General features: G+C 38.2%; 1 protein-coding gene and 1 pseudogene across 1 annotated transcript in view; both read left to right on the top strand.

Annotated features, from left to right (window-relative positions):
* The window catches only part of HS3ST5 (heparan sulfate-glucosamine 3-sulfotransferase 5), a 294541-nt gene that overhangs the window by 241560 nt on the left and 29453 nt on the right, over positions 1–23528 (top strand). The gene's annotated exons all lie outside the window — the stretch shown is intronic.
* LOC112622670 lies at positions 1885–23302 on the top strand (annotated as a pseudogene).

Below are 23528 nucleotides of genomic sequence, written 5' to 3'. Positions count from 1 at the left end.
TGCAAGTAGTTTTTCCTTATTATTTTCTAGGAGTAGATAATTGTATATGTTCTCAGAACCTTGTCTTGATTTTCAACTTTTATACATTGTACCTTGCACTTCATAATTACCTTGACTAAGTGATTTCAGTAATGGTATAAACTTCAGTTCTAAACCAGGAAGGAAGTTTTTTCAAAAGAAAAGTTTCAACTTCATGTTAAATATTCTCCCAACTTCTAGACAGTCATTTTACTAGAGCTGCCACAAATCAATACCTTATTTTCATGTAATGCATAAAAGAAGTTGTTATAGATGTATTTTTTAAAGTATGGATATGTGCCCATTATATGTAGTTTTTACTCTGTACTGTTATTTACAGAAAAGTACAAATAGAATATATTGTAAGTGGGAAAGGGAGAATTTCTTTTTTGGAGGTCTTTTTGTTCAATTCAAATCAAGGAACATTTATGGAATGCCAACTCTACACAGCATTCTTTTGTTAATAGTATTTCTTAATTTGTTATCCATTTCCTAAGTGACAGTATTTTATCATTTTATTTGATAGGTCTATTTTAACAGAGAAATGGCTACTCTTAGATTAGTCATATGATGGATGATAATGTAATTTATTTCATTCAAGTAGGGATAGTTCCTGCATTTCTGGGAATCTCATTATCTTGAAAACTTTGCCCTATTATCTTCTTCTTTTCACGAAATTACCTCCTTAGCTTAATTACAAGTGTAGTGTTTTCCCACAGGCAATATAATATCTACTTACCCTAAATACCCCAAAGTAAAGAAAATTTAGAGCATTAAGTAAAATTGATTTGTTGAGCCCGAATCGAAAACAACATTACAGCTTACTGGTTAATCAATGTAAATTTCACTAATGCCACAAGGAGTCAAATCCATTTGTAAAAGAACATGTGTGCAATCTATTTCATAAACTTGTATCATATGCAATGTTAATTTGATCTCACTAAGGTAGTTCTGTGAGACAAAAATAATATTACCTCAAAATGCTCTATTTAATCATTGTATAACATGAGTTATGTCCGGTTAGGGCAGGAGATGTGTACAGAGCTATATAGAAACATTTATTGACATAGAAAATAGCTGTTTATAAATTTGATCAGTTAGTTATTATAGCAAATTTATAGCACACATCCTAAGGAAAAGCTACTCAATAGTGACCACAAGAATAAGAAGTCCCCACTTTTTGCCAAATTTAATTCTTGAAAATTTTTTCTAAGATGATAACAGCATTTCTCCACAGGCAGAAAATGTTATTGTGGTTACATTTCCCGATCAAATAAATAAATAAAAAACGTAATCAATATTATATCACAGTAGCAAAGATACAACAAATATAAACTTCTTCCATGAGATAAAATGGCAAAATTATGCTGCCAATCATATAAAACAGCACAGATTTACTTATTACTTGCTCCTCAGGAGTCAAAAATCCCACTCCCTGTACACATAATTTCTAACAGTGCTACTCTACTGTGTGGTTACCTAAAGTAGTATACTAGCTGAAACATGCTTTGGCTAAAATTTTACTGACGTTTCTTTGGCTTAGAATTTAGGATAATTTGGAAGGACTATATACACTTTTCAGCGCTCCTGAAACTGTCCATAGACATTTGAGCTGCTGCCTTCTTTTTCCTAATGTATTTTTCCTCTAGCCAACAAAAGTGTTCATTCATAATTATCCCTTTGACCTTAAAACCGCCTCAAATAATGAAGCCACTGGTTACCCAGTGGTTCTGTTGACAGCTATGAGAGTAGTTCACACTTTACTGGGAGATCATAGGAAAAAAAAAAAAATCACCAGGTCATTAGCACAAACTGTTTTTTTCCTTTTTCTGTGGATGTTTGAAAGTGCTCTTGTAAACCGCGAAGATGACTGGTATCCCAGAGCACAGGTACTTGCTTCAAAGTCTGTCAAAGTTTTAAGTGGATGGACAAAAGTGGTAAAAAGTTGAGGTTTGGGTGTTCATTGAGCCTGAACTGAGGAAAATGATATTCAATGCTACAAAAATGAGTCTTGTGACATAACCCTTAATCCATGGGTAACTTGAACCAAAAGTATTCTTCTGTGTATTTGTTCTCAACCCCCAATTCCCCACAACTTTCTAAGTAAGTAGGGTAAAAAGAAAGTCAGGGCTGCCTAGGGAAGCTACATTTGCTTCTCAAGGCTTGCACCTGCGTATTTCTTTTCTTTTTTTTTTTTTTTTTTTTTTTGAGACGGAGTCTCGCTCTGCCGCCCAGGCTGGAGTGCAGTGGCCGGATCTCAGCTCACTGCAAGCTCCGCCTCCCGGGTTCACGCCATTCTCCTGCCTCAGCCTCCCGAGTAGCTGGGACTACAGGCGCCCACCACCTCGCCCGACTAGTTTTTTGTATTTTTTAGTAGAGACGGGGTTTCACCGTGTTAGCCAGGATGGTCTCGATTTCCTGACCTCGTGATCCGCCCGCCTCGGCCTCCCAAAGTGCTGGGATTACAGGCTTGAGCCACCGCGCCCGGCCGAACCTGCATATTTCATGTCTGACATGTTGCTGAACACAACCGAGTAAAGTGCCAGAATACAATCAGCTCTGTCCAAGTGGTACCAGGAGTGCTGCTGAAACGAAGGTAGGTTTAGGATTCTGCAGGATCCAAGACAGGCCAGGGAACTGGGACTAATTCTGAGAAACCTCAAAGCTGAGCATATTTGAAGAAAATGCAGAGTGAAATGGCTATGGGGGCCGGGAGGCCTGGATTTAAGGTACCAAGCACCACTGATGTAAACACTGATGCTCAGAAAAAGAGATGATGAGTGTGTATTTGTGTCCCTTGAGACCTAATTTAACTTATAATTATTCCCCAGAGGTGAGAGGTAAGGTATGTCTCCTTGCTGGATATCTGAATTTACACAGTTCTCTAGTCGTTAGTATTTTTTACAAATATACCACTCAGACTGGGGGTCAGAGGATCTAGGTTTAATTCCAAGACCTGTCACTTATCTGTGATGAGTTTTGTAGCTTATAAAAATCTCTACAGTTTAAACACTTTTTTAAAAAATCAAGTACTCCCCCTCCTTGGATAACAGGATTGTTTTAAATATCACAAGGAATGAAATATGTAAGAGTGTTTTGAAAAGTAGAACAATAGGCCGGGTGCAGTGGCTCACGCCTGTAATCCCAGCACTTTGGGAGGCGGAGACGGGTGGATCACGAGGTCAGGAGAGTGAGACCATCCTGGCTAACACGGTGAAACCCCGTCTCTACTAAAAATACAAAAAAAGAAATTAGCCGGGCGTGGTGGCGGGCGCCTGTAGTCCCAGCTACTCGGGAGGCTGAGGCAGGAGAATGGCAAGAACCCGGGAGGCAGAGCTTGCAGTGAGTCGAGATCGCCCCACTGCACTCCAGCCTGGGCTACAGAGCAAAATTCCGTCTTGGGAGGAAGGGAGGAAGGGAAAATTAGAACAATAAAGAATACAGTTAGGCTTGAGGCCAGGAGTTTGAGACAGGCAACAGAGTCAGACCCTGTCTCTACAAAAAAAAAAAAAAAAATTAATTTTAGAGAAAGGAACATAGTCAATCAACAAGAAATGAATTGCTCACTATGTTCTCTGAAGTCAGCTAACTGATGTTCATGAGCTTTCCCATGTCTTCTAATAATCTATACAATTATTTAGTTAATAGTTTTTCTTAAATCAACTCATTTTTCCCCTTTTGCACCCACATTACTCTTACCCTAAAACATAATATTCATAAAATCAGAAGTTGGTGTGTTTATCTTTTTTGTTGTTGTTGTTAGCTTTTAAGAGTCAGGATCTTGCTCTGTTGCCCAGGCTGGAGTGCAGTGGTGCAATCATAATCTCTAATTCCTGAGCTCAAACGATCTTCCTGCCTCAGCCTCCCAATAATTCTAATACATATTAAAATGAATTCATACTTACTAAAAGTTTTAAAAGTTCTGTATATCATGCCTCAATAAACACTGCTAGAGAAGAAGAAGTTCTTAAAATACAGGCAAGTAGCTGAGACCGAACAGGGTAAGAAACAGAAGCCATAAAAGGGTTGAAAAATTGTTATTTGATCCTTTTTCAGATACCATCACTCTCGTCTTTAAAAGTACAGTATTGATTTTTAACTTAAGGTGAGTTAGAAATTTTTTTTGAAAATTCTCTTTTTCAAAAAAAAATTACTGTCACTAAAGCCATCTGGAAGTGTAGAATCTGAAGAAAAATTTTTATTTGAGGTTTAAAATTTTATTTTGGTATGGCAACCTCTGTTTTGTCAAAGGAAGGGGTGACACTGACACATTCTGGAGTGCAGAATTTTTCTGTAATGCATTCTTAAGAAGCCAGATTTTAAACTTTTTACACAGCCCTACCTGTGGCTCAGCATGTTAGTGTTATGATGTATTTTAAGGATAGGGTTTGAAATAAGATTATAGTGTGTGATTTTTGGCATAGGCGAAAAATCCAATACACTGAGCGTTTGAAAAGGGAAAACAAAGACCTTGTAAATCTCCTCAAGCCAGAATGTCTATTTCTTGCTTCCTTGGGTAGAGCTACTGTGGTCAAAGTCTATTACCTTTAAGTTACCCCTGTCTTTACCCTCCTTCATCATGGCAAAATTCTCCCTAGGCATCTAAGGCATAGGGGACCCATCATGGTGATGCTCAAGAGGTCTGGAACACCAGTCCTTCTGCTCCAGATGGGGGAAGGTAGACAACAGCGAGCTCCTCCAGATCCACAAATAGGCTCCTATTTCAGTGCCAAATGTCAGAGATTCTGGAACCAGCTTATGTTCTGGAAATGGCAAAGACCTGAGGTAGAAAGAACTATGTGCCACCATTTCTAAGCCAGGAGTGCAGTAACATATTGAATGGTTAGGCAGTAGAGGCAACTCTGCAGTTAATACACATTCTTTAAACTTTTATTTTAGGTTCATGAGTACATGTAGAGGTTTGTAATATAGGAAATTGTGTGTCACAGAGGCTTGGTATACAGATTTCATCACCCAGATAACTAAGGATAGTACCCAATAGGTAGTTTTTTCCATCCTCACCTTCCTCCCATCCTTCACCCTCAAGTAGGCCCCAGTGTCTCTTGTTCCCGTCTTTGTGTCCAAGTGCACTCAATGTTTAGCTACCACTTATAAGTGAGAACATGTGGTATTTGGTTTTCTGTTCCTGAGTTGGTTTGCTTAGGATAATGGCCTCCATGTCCATACATGTCGCCACAAAGGATGTGATCGCATTCTTTTTTATAGCTGTATGGTATTCCATGGTGTACATGTACCACATTTTCTTTATCCAGTCTACTGTTGGTAATTTAGGTTGATTCCATGTCTTTACTATTGTGGATACTGCTGTGATGAACACACATGTGTGTGTGTCTTTATGGTAGAATAATTTCTATTCCTTTGGATAAGTACCCAATAATGGGATTGCTGGGTGAAATGGTAATTCTGTTTTAAGTTGTTTGAGACATTGCCAAATGACTTTCCACAGTGGCTGAACTAATTTACCTTCCCGCCAGCGGTATATAGGCACTGCCTTTTCTCTGCAGCCTCACCGGCATCATACAGTTTTCTTTATTGAAAATATTTTTGGAGCCTTTGATATACCCACAGGCACTGTAAATCAACAAAAGGGGCACTCTGTCCTCAATTTCATCATTCTTCTAATTTTTTTAACCACATGGTGCTTTTTTGGGAGCATGTGAGGAGAATAGCATCCCAGGAGAGTCCTTCTCTAAAAAGATATTGCTGTTTGGGACAATATAAATATAATGCAATATCATATAGGAGGTTGTCCTTTTGTATATTTTTAAAACATGCTACTTTTGTGCTTTGGAGATGCCCTAGATAAATATGTTGTAAACCTTTGTGAGTCTCTGCTTATTTGGCTTAATAACCCTTTTGTGGTTTCTGAATAATGTAGGAATTTGATTCATTATTTAGAAATCTGAGTCGCTGCAGTAATGAACTAGATATTACATTTAATCGAGACTGCCAATACTACCCAGATTGCCAGCCTCACAGGGCATCAGACCTAACTGAATTTTCCTGCTAGCTTTAGAAAAAAAAGACAGAAAAATAATTCACTTCCAAAAGTTAAACACTTTGCCAATTACTAGTGACCCTTGATGTGACTTTTAATTTATAGAAAGGCCCAGATTAATTGTTTTCAAACCAAAAGCTATGACTCTTAGATAACACTTTAATTTTGAACAAATCTTCTCCTCCATCTTGACTGTGAGCTCGTACCTACAGAATGATAAGCCTTCTAACAATGCCTGGCATAGTGTCAGCTTGTGAAGCCATACACTGTATATGTTTTGGAACTAAATATTTCTTCTTTCCATTGACTCTTGACCCCCTTAGAACAACTGTCACCTTCTTCAGATGCTTTCACTAAGTAAAAAGTCAATTGGCTGTAAGTGGTGATGAAGACAATGTCGTGTGATTAATGCTACAGTTTAGGCTGTTGTGATTAGTCACAGGAAAAACAGTTAAACTTCCTCCCCCAAGAAACATGGTACGTTAACGGCAAATGGCCTGCCTGAAGCCCAATAGGAAGAAATAGTTGGGCAGTGTTAAAAGCTGCCTATTGATTTGGGCCCTGACTGAAAGCCATGTGCTGATGTAAATGAAAATGTGTCAAGAGTTGATATCGATTTTTTTTTTTAAATCAGACCATCTCTGGGGAAATACTGCTAGCCATACTACTGCCTGTCTATGAGTGAAATAAGGTTCCTTTCCACAAGACTACACATGTCCAGACATCAAATTTTTCTCCTTAACTGAGGTGTGGTAGGATGCCTCTCTATCGTCTGCAACCTCTGCATGGAGAACGTGGCCCAGAGACTATAAAGATTGTCTTGATGAAAGACATTTATGTGGGGAAGGGTGTGAGCTCATGCCACCCATCTACACATCGGTCTGTTTGTGTATGGTTCATAACACACACGTAGGCTTCAGCTAGGAATTGTCATCCTGTGTCTCCTAGAATAAATCATTGCAGAAGAAGAAATTTATTTTTAGAAAATTCTATCCAGAGAGAACCACAATATAGGATAAAATGTAAAACATATTAGAATACGAACCATGAAGTTAGGGTCTTTCTTTTCCTTCAGACTGTAGGAAAACTAGCCACATTTTTTTCCCCGTTTCTTAGGAGTTATTCCCTGAGCTCTACCTTATTCATAGACTGCAGTGCTTGTAAATATTGACTAACTATATATGAAAAGGCCAAGAGTCATAATAATCACGCAGCTTTGGGTCATATCTGTGGGGATTTCAGCTGCCTACGTAAGGCTGCACTTCTGACTCAGCTGGGATAAAGCATGGATGCTAATATTAAGCGATTAGAATGGAAAATTAGTGTGGAAGAGGAGAGGGGTCATCACCTAGCAATATATGTGGATTATTTGGAATCAACTACCAGGATTAGAGAAAACCCTAATGAACTAATAAGGGAAATGGTCTTTCCCTCCATGCTAGCTTAGAGAACTGAATCCACTTAGTTTGATTTATTGGCCTTAGGCACAGACACATGATGAAGACTTCACTTTGCAAATTGATTAACTTTTTGTTGATTACTCAATGACTTTTGCCGTCCTCTAAATTTTATGATCTGTGTGCCTTGTGCTCGAGATTAAAGGAAAAACAATGATCTGAAATAGACCTTAAGGGAATAGGAATTACTATGATGAGACAATTTTATACTGAAAGTTCTACATTAAAATTTAGGAGTGTGTAACAAAACTTTCAACTAGTGTTTTAAACTAGTTGTTACCAGTAACTGGGAAGACAAATGAGGTCTTACAAATGATCGAAGTAGATGGAACTTTTCAATTAGGGCTACTGCCTTAAAATACTTAACATTAACTTGTACTTCTTAAAACAGGTGTAGCTTGCTGGCCCTTGTAACTTGACTAACAAGCTAAGGTTTCTGGCTGACCCTCTAGGGTATCCCTAAGGTGGCTACAAGAGCAGCCCTTTCTGCAGCATGGAAGACCAGCGCTGACTCAGAGACCTTTGCCTATCTATCAGGAGTTCTAGACCAGCTCTTGACTGCTCCAACTCCCATCATTTCTTGTATTGTTATTTAACTTCAGGTATATATTTATTAAGAATCTCCAACAGGACATTAAACTCAATAAAAACATGCATTATAGTTCATTGTGTTGGCAGCAGTGCAGAAATTCATAACTGCTCAAGGGAAAAATACACAAATATACATACATACATGTACACATATATGTGTGTATGTATATATTTTTAATGCAAGATGAGCTAGTCTTCCTATGACATTAAATTATTTAATCACTTTTTAACTGAAATCAAAGAAATACTCACCAAAGACTTTACACAGTTATTTATTCTAAGGTGAATGCAAATTACCTCAGAAGATATTATCCAGAATAACAATAAATGTCTATTCTTTCTTCTTATGGTTTATATAGCTGCCTAGTATGCCCATTCATCAAGTATTTCATAGTTGTATTTCATACTCAAGCATATATATATCATTTTCAAATATATATATTAAATATTATATTAAATTGTATACTAAAATACATATTTGAAAGTGATAAATATATACATATACATATATATGTACTTGAGATGAGAAAAAATAATTTGAGACAGGCCATAAAGTCTGAAAATATAGACAATATTAATTATCATCTATATGTAATATAATATTAATACATCATTTGTTATATGTTTTATTTCCAGGTTTAGTGACCACTCAGTGTTTGTAAATATATTGTAAAGGTATACATTCAACAAATTAACTGATCTTCTGATTTTAACTTGAGTTACCAAGTTGAAGGTTTTTCTTTACTTGGTTTTTTTGTTTTAAATAAAAGAAAGCAAATGATTTCAGGAAGAGAATTGTCACAGCCAAAAACTTCCAGGTTAAGCAAAAGATCATAATAACTTTATCTTACCAACTACCTTGAATGTTTTAGTATGTTCTCCACTCACTTAGTAAAACATCTGAATTAGAAAGCATGTATTACCATTTAATTCCCAGCCTTTCCTTTCAGGGGCCAACCTCACTTTTCCAAGTACTGTACTAGTGAAAGAAGCAGGGAACTAAATGTCTGTACATGAGTCATGCATTTGTCTTTTGATTGTAGAGAAGAAAAAGAAAATATATATATATATACACATATAAACCTAAAAATAAGAATGAATTATTTGCCAGCCCACAAAATTTTTCACTACTCCTTTTTCGTCCTTTGGGGGTAGAGTTAGTTAAAAATCTGTTTTTTTAAATTTTGGTTTGGAATTAACAGGCTGAGATGGGAAACCAGAAAATAATGAGAATATATACTATTTTTTGATTTTTTTAAAAAAGGAAAGAATAAGGAAGTAGAGCTCAGGAAAATTCTCTTCCTTTTCTCATTCCCCAAATCTTCTATCCAAAAATAATTTTGATTACTTCAATTCAAAGTGTTCATATTTTCCAAAGCACAAAATAGACTCCAAATATAGTTCTATGTAGAATTTTATATATTTATGCCACAACATTTGACAATCATAGAAAAATATAAGAAATATGCAACACAGAACTCATCATTGGAACATATTTGAAAGCATGGAAACAAACATAAATTACAATATACAATATAAAGGATGCTGAATACCCAATATTTCCTTCCCTAGTAATAATGCTTTTGTTTTAATATGTTTTAATGTTCCTAGGAAAAGTTGTTAAACAAGTTTTGCATTTTGCATGTCTTAGAACAGTAAATGAAATACATCCTAATAAGTTACCTTTTTTCTTAAGTATATCCACATAGGACCAAACCTTTTAATGAATTCCTTTAACTGGTAATACATTAGTATTTACAATTTAAAAGTTTTATTCTGTATATTCTGTTGAATAAGGTTAAACAACCTAATATCCAATTATATATATGTATAGAGATACATATTTCATATCTATAAATAATTATCTATTAATTGATGGAATAATTCAAGTGGCAAAAATTTTAAACGTTGTGTTTTGTATTACTCAGGAAGAAAAATAATCAGGAAACTAGAGGAAGCTCTTTTTTTCCCCCTTTTTATTACACCAAAGAAATTGAGCGCAATGAACCACATTATGCCTTTCTTTATCAGGTGTGTATTTACGTTTACATTTCTAAATTATTTACCATAAATACATTTTTAACACTAGAAAATCTTAAAATAATAAAGTTCCATTTTTCAGGCTTTATACAAACATGCAAATGTTAATATGACTAAGGAATATACTTTAAATTACAGGGCATTTTTATTCATTATTCTATTACTCCTGCTGTGATAGTCAGGCTTCCTGCCTACGGAATGTTAGAGAGCCCCCTAGTGGCACTTATATGCCTATTAAGTTTCCAAACTAAGAATAAAGTTGTTTTCCTTACTAACTGCTTGGACCAGTTTTGATACCTAAACATAATTTGGTTGACTTTTTTCCCCAATTTTTAAACCCAAGTTGACTTCCTTTTATGTACCACACAAATTGTGCACGTTTATGGCCTCAAAAATGTAATAATAACATTATCTCTGGTTATTCAAATGCTCAGTTGCTAAACATCTCTTTTCATTCTTTCTCACCTGGTAACCTTTCCAGTCGTCTCAGGAACCATTTGGAGATTCACTGTGAAAAACATTTTTATGGGGAAAAAAAGTCCTGCGTTAAATGGTAAAAGCATACACTTACCCAAATAGATGTTATTTTAATGTTACTGCAGTAAAGAGGCGTGTCTTCATTATACTTTCATATAGCCAGAGGAAAAGATATACAAAATGATACCTAAGATGTATTATCACTGAGGCAGCCACCTAACATGTTTGGAACTTTTTAACGTTACACTAGTTTATGTTCAAGATTTGATGATGGGCTCAAGGGTGATGTTGCCTTGGACTAGTGAACAATTTGCAGCATTTTTGATGCTTTTTTCAGCTGGATACCCACAAAGCCTCGGCCCTTGCCTAAAATTATCCTTCTTAATAGGTGAGTGAACGCTTCCCGAAGGGTTAAAATACATCCATGGAATCTTAAAAGGTAAGGTGAAGTTAGTCTTACAAATTCTGGAAAAGAATGTTCTTCACAGTGAAAATAACTTCAGTAGGAATATGGAGATGAAAATAGCATGAATATGGCCCGGAAACTATACTATAAACAATTAGTATCATTGAAATACAGAGTGAGAGGTAGGAGCATAGGACAGGAGATGTATCCAGAGATGTAACAGCGACCAGTTACACTATCGAAGGCTTTGGGGACTACAGTAAGGGGTTTTAATGTATCCTAGATACTAGTAGAAAATATTGTAAGATAAGCCAGATTTCTGTTTTAGGAAATCAGTCTGGAAATAGACTCGAGGATAAATTAGAGGGGGAATAAGATTCCAAGTCAGAGTGAACATTTGGTCCAAGCAGGAAACAATGAGAGCTGGTAGAGAAAGTTGTCAAAAGTGCCTTTACAGTAAAGTGAGGTCATTGCTGGGCTACTGATGCCCCGGACAGTAGTAGAATTAACTGGGGTCTGAGCAAAGGCCTTGGCACCACCCTGCCTCGGTTCAGTAGTCAATCAGTGTTGTCTTCGTTGGTTATTTGCCCCTTATCCTTGGCAATTCTGTTGCCTCCCTCCCTTTCCCATATTCATGTGAGCATCTTATAGCCATCAGCCCTGAAGAAAGGCATGGGTTGTGTAGTTTGAGCTTCACTAGTTTGAAGGGTATGAAGCATAGAAAAGAAGAACTGGTTGAAAGGTAGGATTTTGGAACATGCAGAGTGGTTAGATGCTAGATGTTGGGCATAAGGGAAAGGGAGAAGGTCAGAATGGCTCCAGGGTCTCTGGCATCACAACTGGGAAGATGGAAGCGCTAATCACTGTTTATACAGCCAATAATAGAGGAGGGCCAAAAGTGAAGTTTATTTGCTTTCTATGCTGTGTTACAAATTCTCACAAAGTTAGCAACTTAAAACAATACACATTTATTTCCTCATCACTCCTGTGGGGCATGAGTTTGGGCATGGCTTAGCTGAGTTCCCTGCTTCAGAGTCTCACAAGACTGCCATCAAGGTGTCATTTACGCCTTGGTTCTCATCTGGAGGCTCAACTAAGGGAGGGAGATATGCTTCCCTGCTTGTGGTTGTTGACAGCATTCAGTTTCTAGCAGCTGAAGGTTCATGACAGCTTCCTCCTTCAAAGCCAGCAACAGAGATAGAGTCCCCAGTAAGCCTACTAGAAGGACCATCCTGTGTCATGTATCAAAATCACAAGGGTGACATGCCATCACCTTTGCTATGTGGGCTAGACACAAGTCACAGGTTCTGCCCATACTCATGGGGAGGAGATTATACAAAAGTATGAACATCAGGGACCAGGGATCACGACAGTCACCCTATCATAGGAGTATTTTTGTAACGTTTACAAAATGTGAAATTTCTGAGTGTTTTTACTTCCAACTATCCATTCAAGGAAATTATATTATACTATAACTTGCATCATTATTACATAGCCTTAGGATTATTAGAATAAATGTCCCAAGAATAACTACCATATAGGAAGAAAAAAAAGAATAACTCCATTCTTTCTGATCTTTACCCCCTATTCATAAGGGTTCCTACATTTCTAACAGAAATTTGTTCTTCACTGTCTCATATACCTCTGAGAAATCTCAGTTCATGGTTTGGAAACTATCAAAGAGCAAATTCCGAGAATACTTAAAACTAAATAACACTGTAACATTGGATTGTTGCTGGCTGCTTTCCTATCCACTGTGAAGTTTGATTTGTTGTAAATATTTAGGGAAGTATCAAAACTCACCTTAAATTCTTTCCTTGTGCACCTCTTCTTGAACTCCCCCCAAATAAGTCAAGATTTTTTAAAAACTAGGGCAGGCCTAAAATGGCATATATTACATCCAGTCTTCTTCTAAGTCCTAATGACTCTTTCTTTAAAATATTCATACTGGCTCTACCCCATCCCCTTTTTTCTATTTACACAACTTCTCAACACTGGTGCAAGCTGTTACTACTGTCTATGTCTGGATAAATCCGCATCACTGTCCTATTTGGTATCCTTACTCTACTTTTCCCTTTCCTCTTCTGTCAGAGCTACTCAAGATTGAATTTTTATCATATATAAACAGCTTTGAACATGCAGTTTCTTTTTTCAGTCATGTGTGCTGGTGCTCTGTTTGCTACATTATCATGTACATGCCCATGTCTGCCTTTTTAGAAGGTCTATTATCTAATGTACCTGCCTATTCAATTCTATTCCCATTCTTAATACAAACCATATTTTCTCTTCCAAATAATTTCCTCTTGGCCTCTATACAAAGCAGGCTTGTTTCTGTTTTTTTATGTCTGCTCAGATTTTACTTCCAGCTTGGGTTGTCCATGCATCTGTCATCGTGTCTGCCCTAAGTCATGATGAATAGATATTGCACGATGGGGAGCCCAGGTAAAGAGTAAGAGGAAGCCAGATGTATAGAAAAGAAAAGGAGAAAGATGAGGTGAACCCATAATGGAACTCAGAAGGCAAAGCCCATGGCAGAGCCAGCAGGTTGGAAGAAGGTAGGCAAAATGAACAGTAATAACATCACATTCTAGAAGTCAAAACCAATCCAAGCCCAGCAGGTTAGCCAGGACAAATGTAAATATCAAGGATGGAGACAAGCAAAGAGGGGCAGACAGAAAACATCCACCAAAAAAAAAAAAAAAAAAAAAAAAAAAAAATCCCAGAAGGCAAAAGAGATACAAGGTCATATGTGAGGATATTCTCAGGCCTTATAGGGATGAATCAGCAAAGAGAACAGGCAGGTGCATATTCACCAGGAACAGCTTGACTAGAGAGGCCACATTCGTCCTGAAAGGCAGGTTCTTTAACAACCCAGTGTTCTTCCTGTTCAGGCAGACTGGTGTGTGTGGAGGATTAGGGTCTTTGAAGCCAGTTAGACATGGGTTCAAATTCCTCTTCCACCATTTGTTAACTGTTTGGCCTTGGACTTGTTATTGAACTTCCTCAACCCTCACTTCACTGATCTGTAACATGTGGATCATTCTACCAATCTCATGGGGTTATGAGAATTAAATGTGATTACATATACTATACGAAATGCCTGACATCAACCAGGTTTAGTGGCTCATGCTTATAATCCCAGCACTTTGGGAGGCCAAGGCGGGAGGATCACCTGAGGTCAGGAGTTTGAGACCAGCCCGGCCAACATGGTGAAACCCCATCTCTACTGAAAATACAAAATTAGCCAGGCATAGTGGTGTGTGCCTATTATCCTAGCTACTTTGGTAGCTGAGGCAGTTGAATCACTTAAACCCAGGAGGCAGAGATTGCAGTGAGCTGAGATCGCACCATTGCACTCTAGCCTGGGCAAAAAGAGTGAAACTCCTTCTCAAAAACAAAAAAACAAAAAAGCAAAGCAAAATCAAAAAAAAAAAAAAAAAGCCTGACATCTGGCAAGTATACAACATATATGTTGATTTTCATCATTTTATTTTTATTTTTATTTTTCTATCTGCCAAAACCAAAATAGCTGCCAAGTTGTAGCTATCCTTTTATGAGGTCTGCATGCCTTTCTCTAACCTCTTGTGATCCATAAAACCTGCCTCATACATTGTGCCACTTACCACAGAATGTTCTTTAGGTGTACTAAGTTTCAGGTTATTTAAGCTAATTTCTTCAATGATATTAAAAGCTCCTTGGGGAGAGATTTCCCAGTGCTGAGCTCATCATACTCAACCTGCACTTGAGATTACAACGCATTTCAAGGCCCCACTTCATTCACCCATTCAGCAGGTATGTATTCAACACCATGTGTGAGGTACTGGGGATGAAACAACAAAGAAGACAAGCTCAGCTTCCTAGAGGTAGGCGTGGGTTACATCACTAAAGTAAGGGCACTGTCATCTTCAAACTGGAAGGACCCTAAGAGATTATCTAGCCCAGCTCTTTGCTTTTACAAAGATGCAACTGAGAATCACAGAAATGACAGTGGCATATAATTTTTTATTCACTGGCCTCTTTTTGGCCTGTTGAATCACTGTCATTTGGAAAAACAAAGAGATAAAAGTCTAGAATGTTTTAACTGAGAGTTTGGAAGTGAATTGTTTTGTCTTCTGCCATGCCACTGTAAAACAGAGGCCACTTGCCTCGGACAGCATTGCCAGCAAACGTCCATGGTATAGCCTCCTGCAAGTCTCTACCAGAAAACTCAAGAGTTGTCTATGGCTGCTATGCTCTGACCTCTTTGCTTGTTCCCCAGTGTGAGAAAAAATAAATAAAAATCATCGTAGGAAGAAACACAGGTAATTCAGGAAACACGCACAGATACTTTCTGCTTTCTTTGTTGGGGAAGGCCGAAACATGGTGGCTTCTTCCAGCAATCATTCCAGACCACTGCTTAGCACACTTTTTTTTTTCTTTTTTTTGAGATGGAGTCTCCTCTGTCACCCAGGCTGGAGTGCAGTGGTACAATCTCAGCTCACTGCAAGCTCTGCCTCCCAGGTTCACGCCATTCTCCTACTTCAGCCTCCCAAGTAAATGGGACTATAGTCGCCCACCACCACACCCAGCTAATTTTTTTTTTTTTTTTTTTTTTTTTTTAAGTAGAGACGGGGTTTCACTTTGTTAGCCAGGATGGTCTCGATCTCCTGACCTCGTTATCTGACCACCTCGGCCTCCCAAAGTGCTGGGATTACAAGCGTTAGCCACTGCACCCGGCCACTGCTTAGTACATTTAAAAAGACACATGTAAACATTTGTATGTAGGGATGCATTTGAATCAATAACATGAGACTGGCATCTGAAGACTCAGTGGCTTTAATCAAAGAGTTTGCTGAACATCCTTCAGTACTTGATCCACAAACTTATTTCAAAATTAAAATGCCAAGGTGAAAATTAACACCTCTAGTTCAGTGGGGCTAATGAGACATGACTTATTAATCCTACAAGAAAATCTTAATTAGGCAGCGGGGCACTGCTTGTTTCATTGTTAAATACTACCCAATCCCCAAAGAATTGGAAAATAAATAGGGACTAAAATAGAAAGGAGTGTTATAATTAGGCCCCTTGAAATGAAAGAAATAGTTTTTTTCTCCCCACAGAAAGTATTTGTCACTTTTTTCCCTAAATAACTCAGTATTAGCATTTGTAATAAAAGTTTGATGCAAACATTCTTGAAATAGCTAGACATGTGGACACCAGAGAAAGAGGAGAGTCTGATGCACCAGAACTCATGCTAAGAAGGCAATTGTACTGCTGAGTTTCAGCTGCAGCAAAACTCAGGTCACCGTCCAGGTTAATTAGCAAGATGACTTCATTATTATTTACTTCTTGTTCATTTAATAGGCTCTTCCACTAAGATACACTCATTTTAACACTAAAGATTTCATGATGCAAGTCGAAAAGGAATTGCTTCACTTAATTTCGCTGGCATTTTTTTCAAACTATCCATAGTACCCAAAAAGGAAATGGGAGAAGGGAGGGCTGCAGCACAAGGGAAGAGCCGACATTTACCTCCGCTTCCTAAAACTGGAAAGCTGGAACATAGCGTACCCATGGTAACGCTCATGACCAACAACTTTGCCATAATATTTGGTGTTCTAAAATTTGTTTTCATCAGTGGATTACAGATAAGTGTAGAGAAGAAGAAAGAATAAGAGAGAAGAGGGAAGAGGGAGGAGGAGTTGGGAAAGTGGGAGAGAATCTTTGTAACATTCATTTACAACTTCAGAATAAGTCACCTTGTTAAGTTACAGCTAGAAAAAAATATCACTGGCATTCAACACACAATTTGTTACAAAATATACTAATAAACCAGATTGCCAAATTATGTCAGTCACATCTAAATAATAACAAGCAAATTGCCTTACACAGATGGAGAATGTGTAAGGTGCATAGATTTCCTGTGAGGCAACCTCAACTAAGACTTATTGATTAATGTTGTCCTGCTTGTTTATTCTGTTTAAAAGCACGGACTGCATTATTTTTGCCTTCTTTTAAAAAAAAGAAAAGAAAAGAAAAACCATTAAAGCCTACGCCCCACATTTCAAAATCTTCAAGCTTTAAATAAAGTTTCCTTATCTTTGGCAGAGGGAAGATTCCACATGTACAGGGTTCTCAAAGAAATGTCAGTGGCTAACTCCCCAATGACAGAGCTTCAGAAATGCAAGAGTACCCCCAACTAAAGTTTTGGGAAACCAGTTTAGCAATTATTCCAATTATTGTTATATTGGATAAAACTATTAAAAGAAAGGTTGTTTTCTTTCCATGTATACTAAACCATCAAAATTGTGTTTGAAGAGAATAAAGAATAAGAAATTATCTAGGGAGACTGAGATCATGAGATTGCCCAACAGCTTCCCTCCATTCAGCGGCCACAAATTATACCCCTTGCTCAGCATGATGAATCTGTGCTCTTATTCAATGCAAGTAATAATGGGAAGCAAAGAAGCAATCATAATATTTGAAAATAATATAGAAGACATATATAGCTCCAACATTCCTAAGGTATGTGACATCCGATCAGTTTAAGTTAACTTCTTTGAGTATTTGGCTCCACATTTCAAAGTAGAAGTGCTCATAAAACCTAATAAGTTTGTTTTGAAAATTTGATGACATAGAATACATAAGACAGGTGCTCTGTAAAATATCAAGCAACAAATAAATGTATGAAAGGGACCAGAGGCCGGGCGCGGTGGCTCAAGCCTGTAATCCCAGCACTTTGGGAGGCCGAGATGGGCGGATCACGAGGTCAGGAGATCGAGACCATCCTGGCTAACACGGTGAAACCCCGTCTCTACTAAAAAATACAAAAACTAGCCAGGCGAAGTGGCGGGCGCCTGTGGTCCCAGCTACTCGGGAGGCTGAGGCAGGAGAATGGCGTGAACCCGGGAGGCGGAGCTTGCAGTGGGCTGAGATCCGGCCACCGCACTCCAGCCTGGGCGACAGAGCCAGACTCAGTCTCAAAAAAAAAAAAAAAAAAAAAAAAGAAAGGGACCAGGACACGAAAGGATAGGGGATCAATGAAAATCCATCACTGAAAATTAGGAAAATTATTGAAAACACATATATACTGTTTTCTGCACAGATAAATGCCACAGCAAGATCAGTAATGACCAACTTGGAGAGGGTCATTCGAAAAGGAAGGAAAGGTGTAATTAACTCTTGTGAATCCACCTATGCCTAGATGCCATTGCCAGAAAAACTGTTAGATGGCTAATTTAATGGTTGGCTGAAATTCTGTTATAAATATAGCTCCCCATTTCTTCCCAACTGTCCTTCCCCTCTCTACATGGTAGAGTGAAAATATTACTGTTCTGAGAATCAGGAGCTAGGCAGCCTAGTTTGAGTTCACTAGATGTGTTTACTTTGCATTGATCATTTATTCATTCATTCATCCAGCCAATGTTTATTGACCTCTTAAGTATCAGGTCCTGTACTGACCACAGGAGATAGAGCAGTATACTTCTCACATGCCTTCCCTTCTAGCAGGGGTCTCTTAACTTCTCCAGCCTCAGCTCCTTCATCCGCAAGAAGCGGGAAATGAGTGCAGTGCTCTCTACAGTATCTTCCAGCCCTAATGTTCTCAGTGTTGATTCTCTCTGAAGATTTTCATTCTTTATTCTTCTCTAAAGACCTACATAATCTTGCTGAGTCTTTCCCTCTTCATTAAATTATGAAATGTTGAGTCTGTATTTATGTATATATATTTACATACATGAACATGTATATATGTACACACATATTTGTATATAGCCTATAACCTATCTTCTAAATAGAATTCCTCCCTTCAATTTATGTATTGCACATTTTTGAGAGTTATTGAGGGAAGTCACTATGCTATTTGTGAAGGCAATAGTCCCTATCTTCTAAGTGCTTATAACATAATAGACAAGACAAGATAAATATACAATAAATACACATCAGAATCCTTCCTTTAGAAGAAATCCCTTTCCGTTAGTGGGATCAGAGGAGGTTTCTTCCAGGCAGTGAAGCTAAAGTGAGCTTGCAGGAGAGGATAAGATATTGATAAGCAAAATTTAAAAAAAAAAAAAAAAAAAAAAGAGAGAGATCATCCAGGAAATAGTATGAGCAGAAGAAAAGAATAAGAAAGCACAGAGTCTCTGAAAAAATACTGGCCATGGTGGACATTTCATATGTGGGATATGAGAGTTGAGACAAGTAGAGGAGATTGCAGCCAGATGTGAATTACAGCACCAAATTCAGGTGCTGGGACTTTATGCTGTAGGCTAGCACATCCCAGTAGAGTATAATACAAGCCACATATGTAATTTACAATTTTAGAGGCCTCATTAGAAAAGGTAAAAAGAAACAGGGGAAATTAATTTTAGTGATAAATTTTCTTTACTCAGTGTAGGCATCGCAACATAAAATCAATATATTTGACATTCTTTTTTTCATACTATGTCTTTGAAATCCAGTGGACATGTAACACTTTTGGTACATCTCAAGCTGTGCTCATGGATAGGGGCTAGTGACTACCGTATTAGATCATGCAGTTCTAGGCTATGAAAAGTTATTACGGGGTTTTAGAGGGAGAGCAGTTTAGTAAAAGCAACTTTTAGGCAGCTGAATGAGGCTTTTGTATGTAGATGTGTATCAGATTGCGAGGATGTTATAGCACAGGACAGAGAGTTGAACCTGTTGAAATCATCTGGTTTTGAAGCCTGGTGGTTGACTCATGGGTTATGAAAACTTGGGAGAAACATTGAGGCTACACAATCCAGTTGAAGACAAGGTAGTGAGCAATATGCTGACTCATACATTTAAAAAAACAGAACTATTCTTTTGCATACAACTATTCTTTTGCACCTGATTATTTTGTTTATCTCACTGGGCCTGAGCCAAATTAGGTTCACTCAATTCCACAAACAAGGATCAAACATCTAATAATGAACTGTGCCAGGCTTTGGGGATTCATAGATGTTTGGGGATTCATAGGCCATTGTTCTTAATGTCAGTAACTTAATGTCATGGCAATTACACAACAGAGGGCAAAAGCTATTTTTGAAGACTTTGGAAACACAAAATAGGAACTATCCAGTTCTGCCTGGAAGAATCAAGAAATGGGGCAAGTGATGCCTGAGCTGAATATTGAATGATTACAGTTTCTACAGGTGGAAATGGAAGCATGGTCATCATGTAGGGAAGGAAGAACCTGCTGGAAATTAGGAAAGTACCTGGCATGTCTGGGCAACAATAAATATCTTCCCAATTTAGGATCTGTGTGGACATTTATCAAAAATGAAGCTAGAAAGGCAATTAAGGGTGAATTGGAGGAAGAGGGAGGTCAACATGTAGCTAAATGTAAAGTGGCTCCACTTTGCTGCAGAGACCTACAGCCTCATCAAGGAGAGAGGGCACTTCCAGAGCCTGCAGGTGAGCACTGGAGAACATGGCTTTAACCTGAGAAAAGACAGAGAGGAGTCAGCTTCTGTGAGAGTATTGTGAAGACAGTGGCTTACAGATTACAATCCAGAACACTGACTTGGTGTCAGATAAAATGATCTGCCTTTTCACCGAAAAGTATTTGACATTTCACTAAATTGACCTTTGCTTGCCAATAGCGAACTCAATTGCATTATTTTCTCTGTTCAAATAGTATAGTCATAGGCACAATGTATCTCTTGAAGGTGAGCTTTTGTCGTTCGGTATTCTGTGTTCCCCGAACAAAAAGCTTCAAGAAAAATTCACTAGTTTTGTTTTTTCTTAAAGTTACAGGTGATGGAGAAATATGCCTGCATGAGTTTTCTATTGCAGCATAACAAAAGCCCACCACCATGGAAACTTAACATCTATATTAGCACATAGTTCTTTAGGTCAGAAGTCCAGGTAGGCTCAACTGGATTATCTGCTGAGCGTCTCACAAGGCTGAAATCAAGTTGTCATTTGGATTGTGCTCTTGTCTGGAGATGACTCTCGGGAAGAATCTGCTTCCAAGTTCATTCTTGTGGTTGGCAGAATCCAGTTCCTTGTGGTTGTAGGAATGAGGTCCCAGTTTTCTAGCTAGCTATTGACTAGGGGTCACAAATCCTAGAGGCTGCTTTCCAAATCCTTGCATCTTCAAACTAGCAACACTATGTCAATCCTTCTCTTGCGTGGAATCTAATCACTCCTTCTGCTACTTGCTAGAGAAAATACTCTACTGTTAAAGAGCTTATCTGATTGAATTAGACCCACCTGAATGATCTCCCTATCTTAAGTTCAACTGATTAGTAACATTAATTACAATCTGTGAAATCTTTTACCTTGTAATGTATCACAATCATAGTAGTAACACCAAGACCAAGGTTATGGGGTCCATGTACAATTCCACACTCCCTTTAATAGCATGTCAGAGTATCTTTCAAATAGAACCATTTTTTTTTCCTATAAACTGAAAGAAGCATTTGTTGCTAAAAATGAAACAAACAAAACAAAATCTTTGAATGTCCATAAAAGGACAGATATAGGAGTTTTTCCTCTCAGTGGCTGATTAAATGGGGGGGGGGGGAATAAATTTGTATGAATTTAAGAGAAAATGAATAAAATAAAAATAATTTTTATTTCAGGTAGTATGGTAGAATAGGTACCCTATATCATCTATATCACCCTCACTGTTGAAATAACTAAAATATATGATGAAATAATTAAAATATATGTCTATATCTATAAATATACAACTATATCTATGAGGCTCCTTGAAAGTAAAGAGTGAACAGATCCCTAACATGAAATAAAATCAGAAAATCCGATTGGTAAGCAAGTTCCCAAGTGGGTATTGCTGTGAGAATTTTTGCTAAACCCTAGAATTCTTTGGCTTCCATTCTGATGGTTGTGTGGGACCAGCTGTGAGATACAGCCTAGGTCTTGGTTAGTGCAGGAAGTCTAACAGGAGGCCTTCATAATAACAGTATTCTAGAGAGCTATACTGTCAATGTAAGAATGAATTTGCAACAAACTCTGATATTTCACAAGCAAATTGATTTTGGCATAGTGTGAGAGGATGGAATTCTCTGAGGATTCATAATCCCAAATTGGTCTTTGCTTGAGTTCTGATTCATCGTGCATGTGTGGTCCATAAAACCTCAAGCGTGATCCCAGACGACCATGTCCTCAGGTGACTAGCAGAAAAAAATTTATAACTTCTTTGAAAGAACTCAATTTCAGCCCAGGATTCAAGATACCACAAATAAAGTTTCTTATAAAATGAGCAGTCAAGAGTGAAGAATCACAAAACAATGAAAGAAGTAAGGCACTGTGAGTAAAATGACAGACCACAAAATCCTCATATAATAGAATTTTTTACATGGAATATAAAACAGTTATGTTTAAATAAATTTTCTCGCTTTGGGAGGCTGAGGTGGGCAGATCACGAGGTCAGTAGATCGAGACCATTCTGGCCAACATGGTGAAACCCTGTCTCTACTAAAATACAAAAAATTAGCTGGGGGTGGTGGTACACACCTGTAGTCCCAGCTACTTAGGAGGCTGAGGCAGGGGAATCACTTGAACCTGGGAGGCAGAGGTTGCAGTGAGCCGAGATCACCCCATTGAACTCCAGCCTGGTGACAAAGGGAGACTCTGTCTGAGAGAAAGAAAGAGAGAGGAAGGAAGGAAGGAAGGGAGGGAGGGAGGGAGGGAAATTTTCTAAGAGTTTGAAAATACGCTGAAGTTTGCTGCTGCCACTGAAGCCACTCCAATTGCTGGCCTCTTCACTCCTGGAAACTTCACTACCCAAATCCAGGCAACCTTCCAGGAGCCACAGCTTCTTGTGGCTACTGACCCCAGGGTTGACCACCAGCCTCTCACGGAGGCATCTTATGTTAACCTACCTGCCGTTGCTCTGTAACGCAGACTCTCCTCTGCGCTATGGCGACATTGCCATCCCATGCAACAGCAAGGGAGCTCACTCAGTGGGTTTGATGTGGTGGACACCAGCTCGGGAAGTTCTGTGCATGCGTGGCACCATTTCTGGTGAACACCTATGGGAGGTCATGCCTGATCTCTACTTCTACAGAGATCCTGAAGAGATTGAAAAAGAAGAGCAGGCTGCTGCTGAAAAGGCTCTGACCAAGGAGGAATTTCAGGGTGAATGGACTGCTTCAGCTCCTAAGTTCACTGCTACTCAGCCCGAGGTTGCAAACTGTTCTGAAGGTGTGCAGGTGCCCTCTGTGACTATTCAGCAGTTCCCTACTGAAGACTGGAGCACTCGGCCTGCCATGGAAGACTGATCTGCAGCTCCCACTGCTCACTCAGGCCACTGAATGAGAAGGAGCAACCACTGAATGGTCTTAAGCTGTTCTTGCATGGGCTCTTAAGCAACACGGAAATTAAATTAATGGGAAATAAACATGAGTTTCTAAAAAAAAAAAAAAGAAAGAAAGAAAAGAAAATATGATCAGGGAACCTGAGACCATAAAAATAGACCAGGTGTTTGTACAATATTAGATTATGCAAAGTAATATATAATAATTAAAAATTATAATGAAATGGATAATACCATTCAACATATTAGATAATA

The sequence above is a fragment of the Theropithecus gelada genome, chromosome 4 (genome assembly GCF_003255815.1).
Source record: "Theropithecus gelada isolate Dixy chromosome 4, Tgel_1.0, whole genome shotgun sequence".
NCBI classification, from domain to species: Eukaryota; Metazoa; Chordata; class Mammalia; order Primates; family Cercopithecidae; genus Theropithecus; species Theropithecus gelada.
Note: the sequence above shows the minus strand (reverse complement) of the source record. Positions and strands in the feature narration are given on the sequence as shown.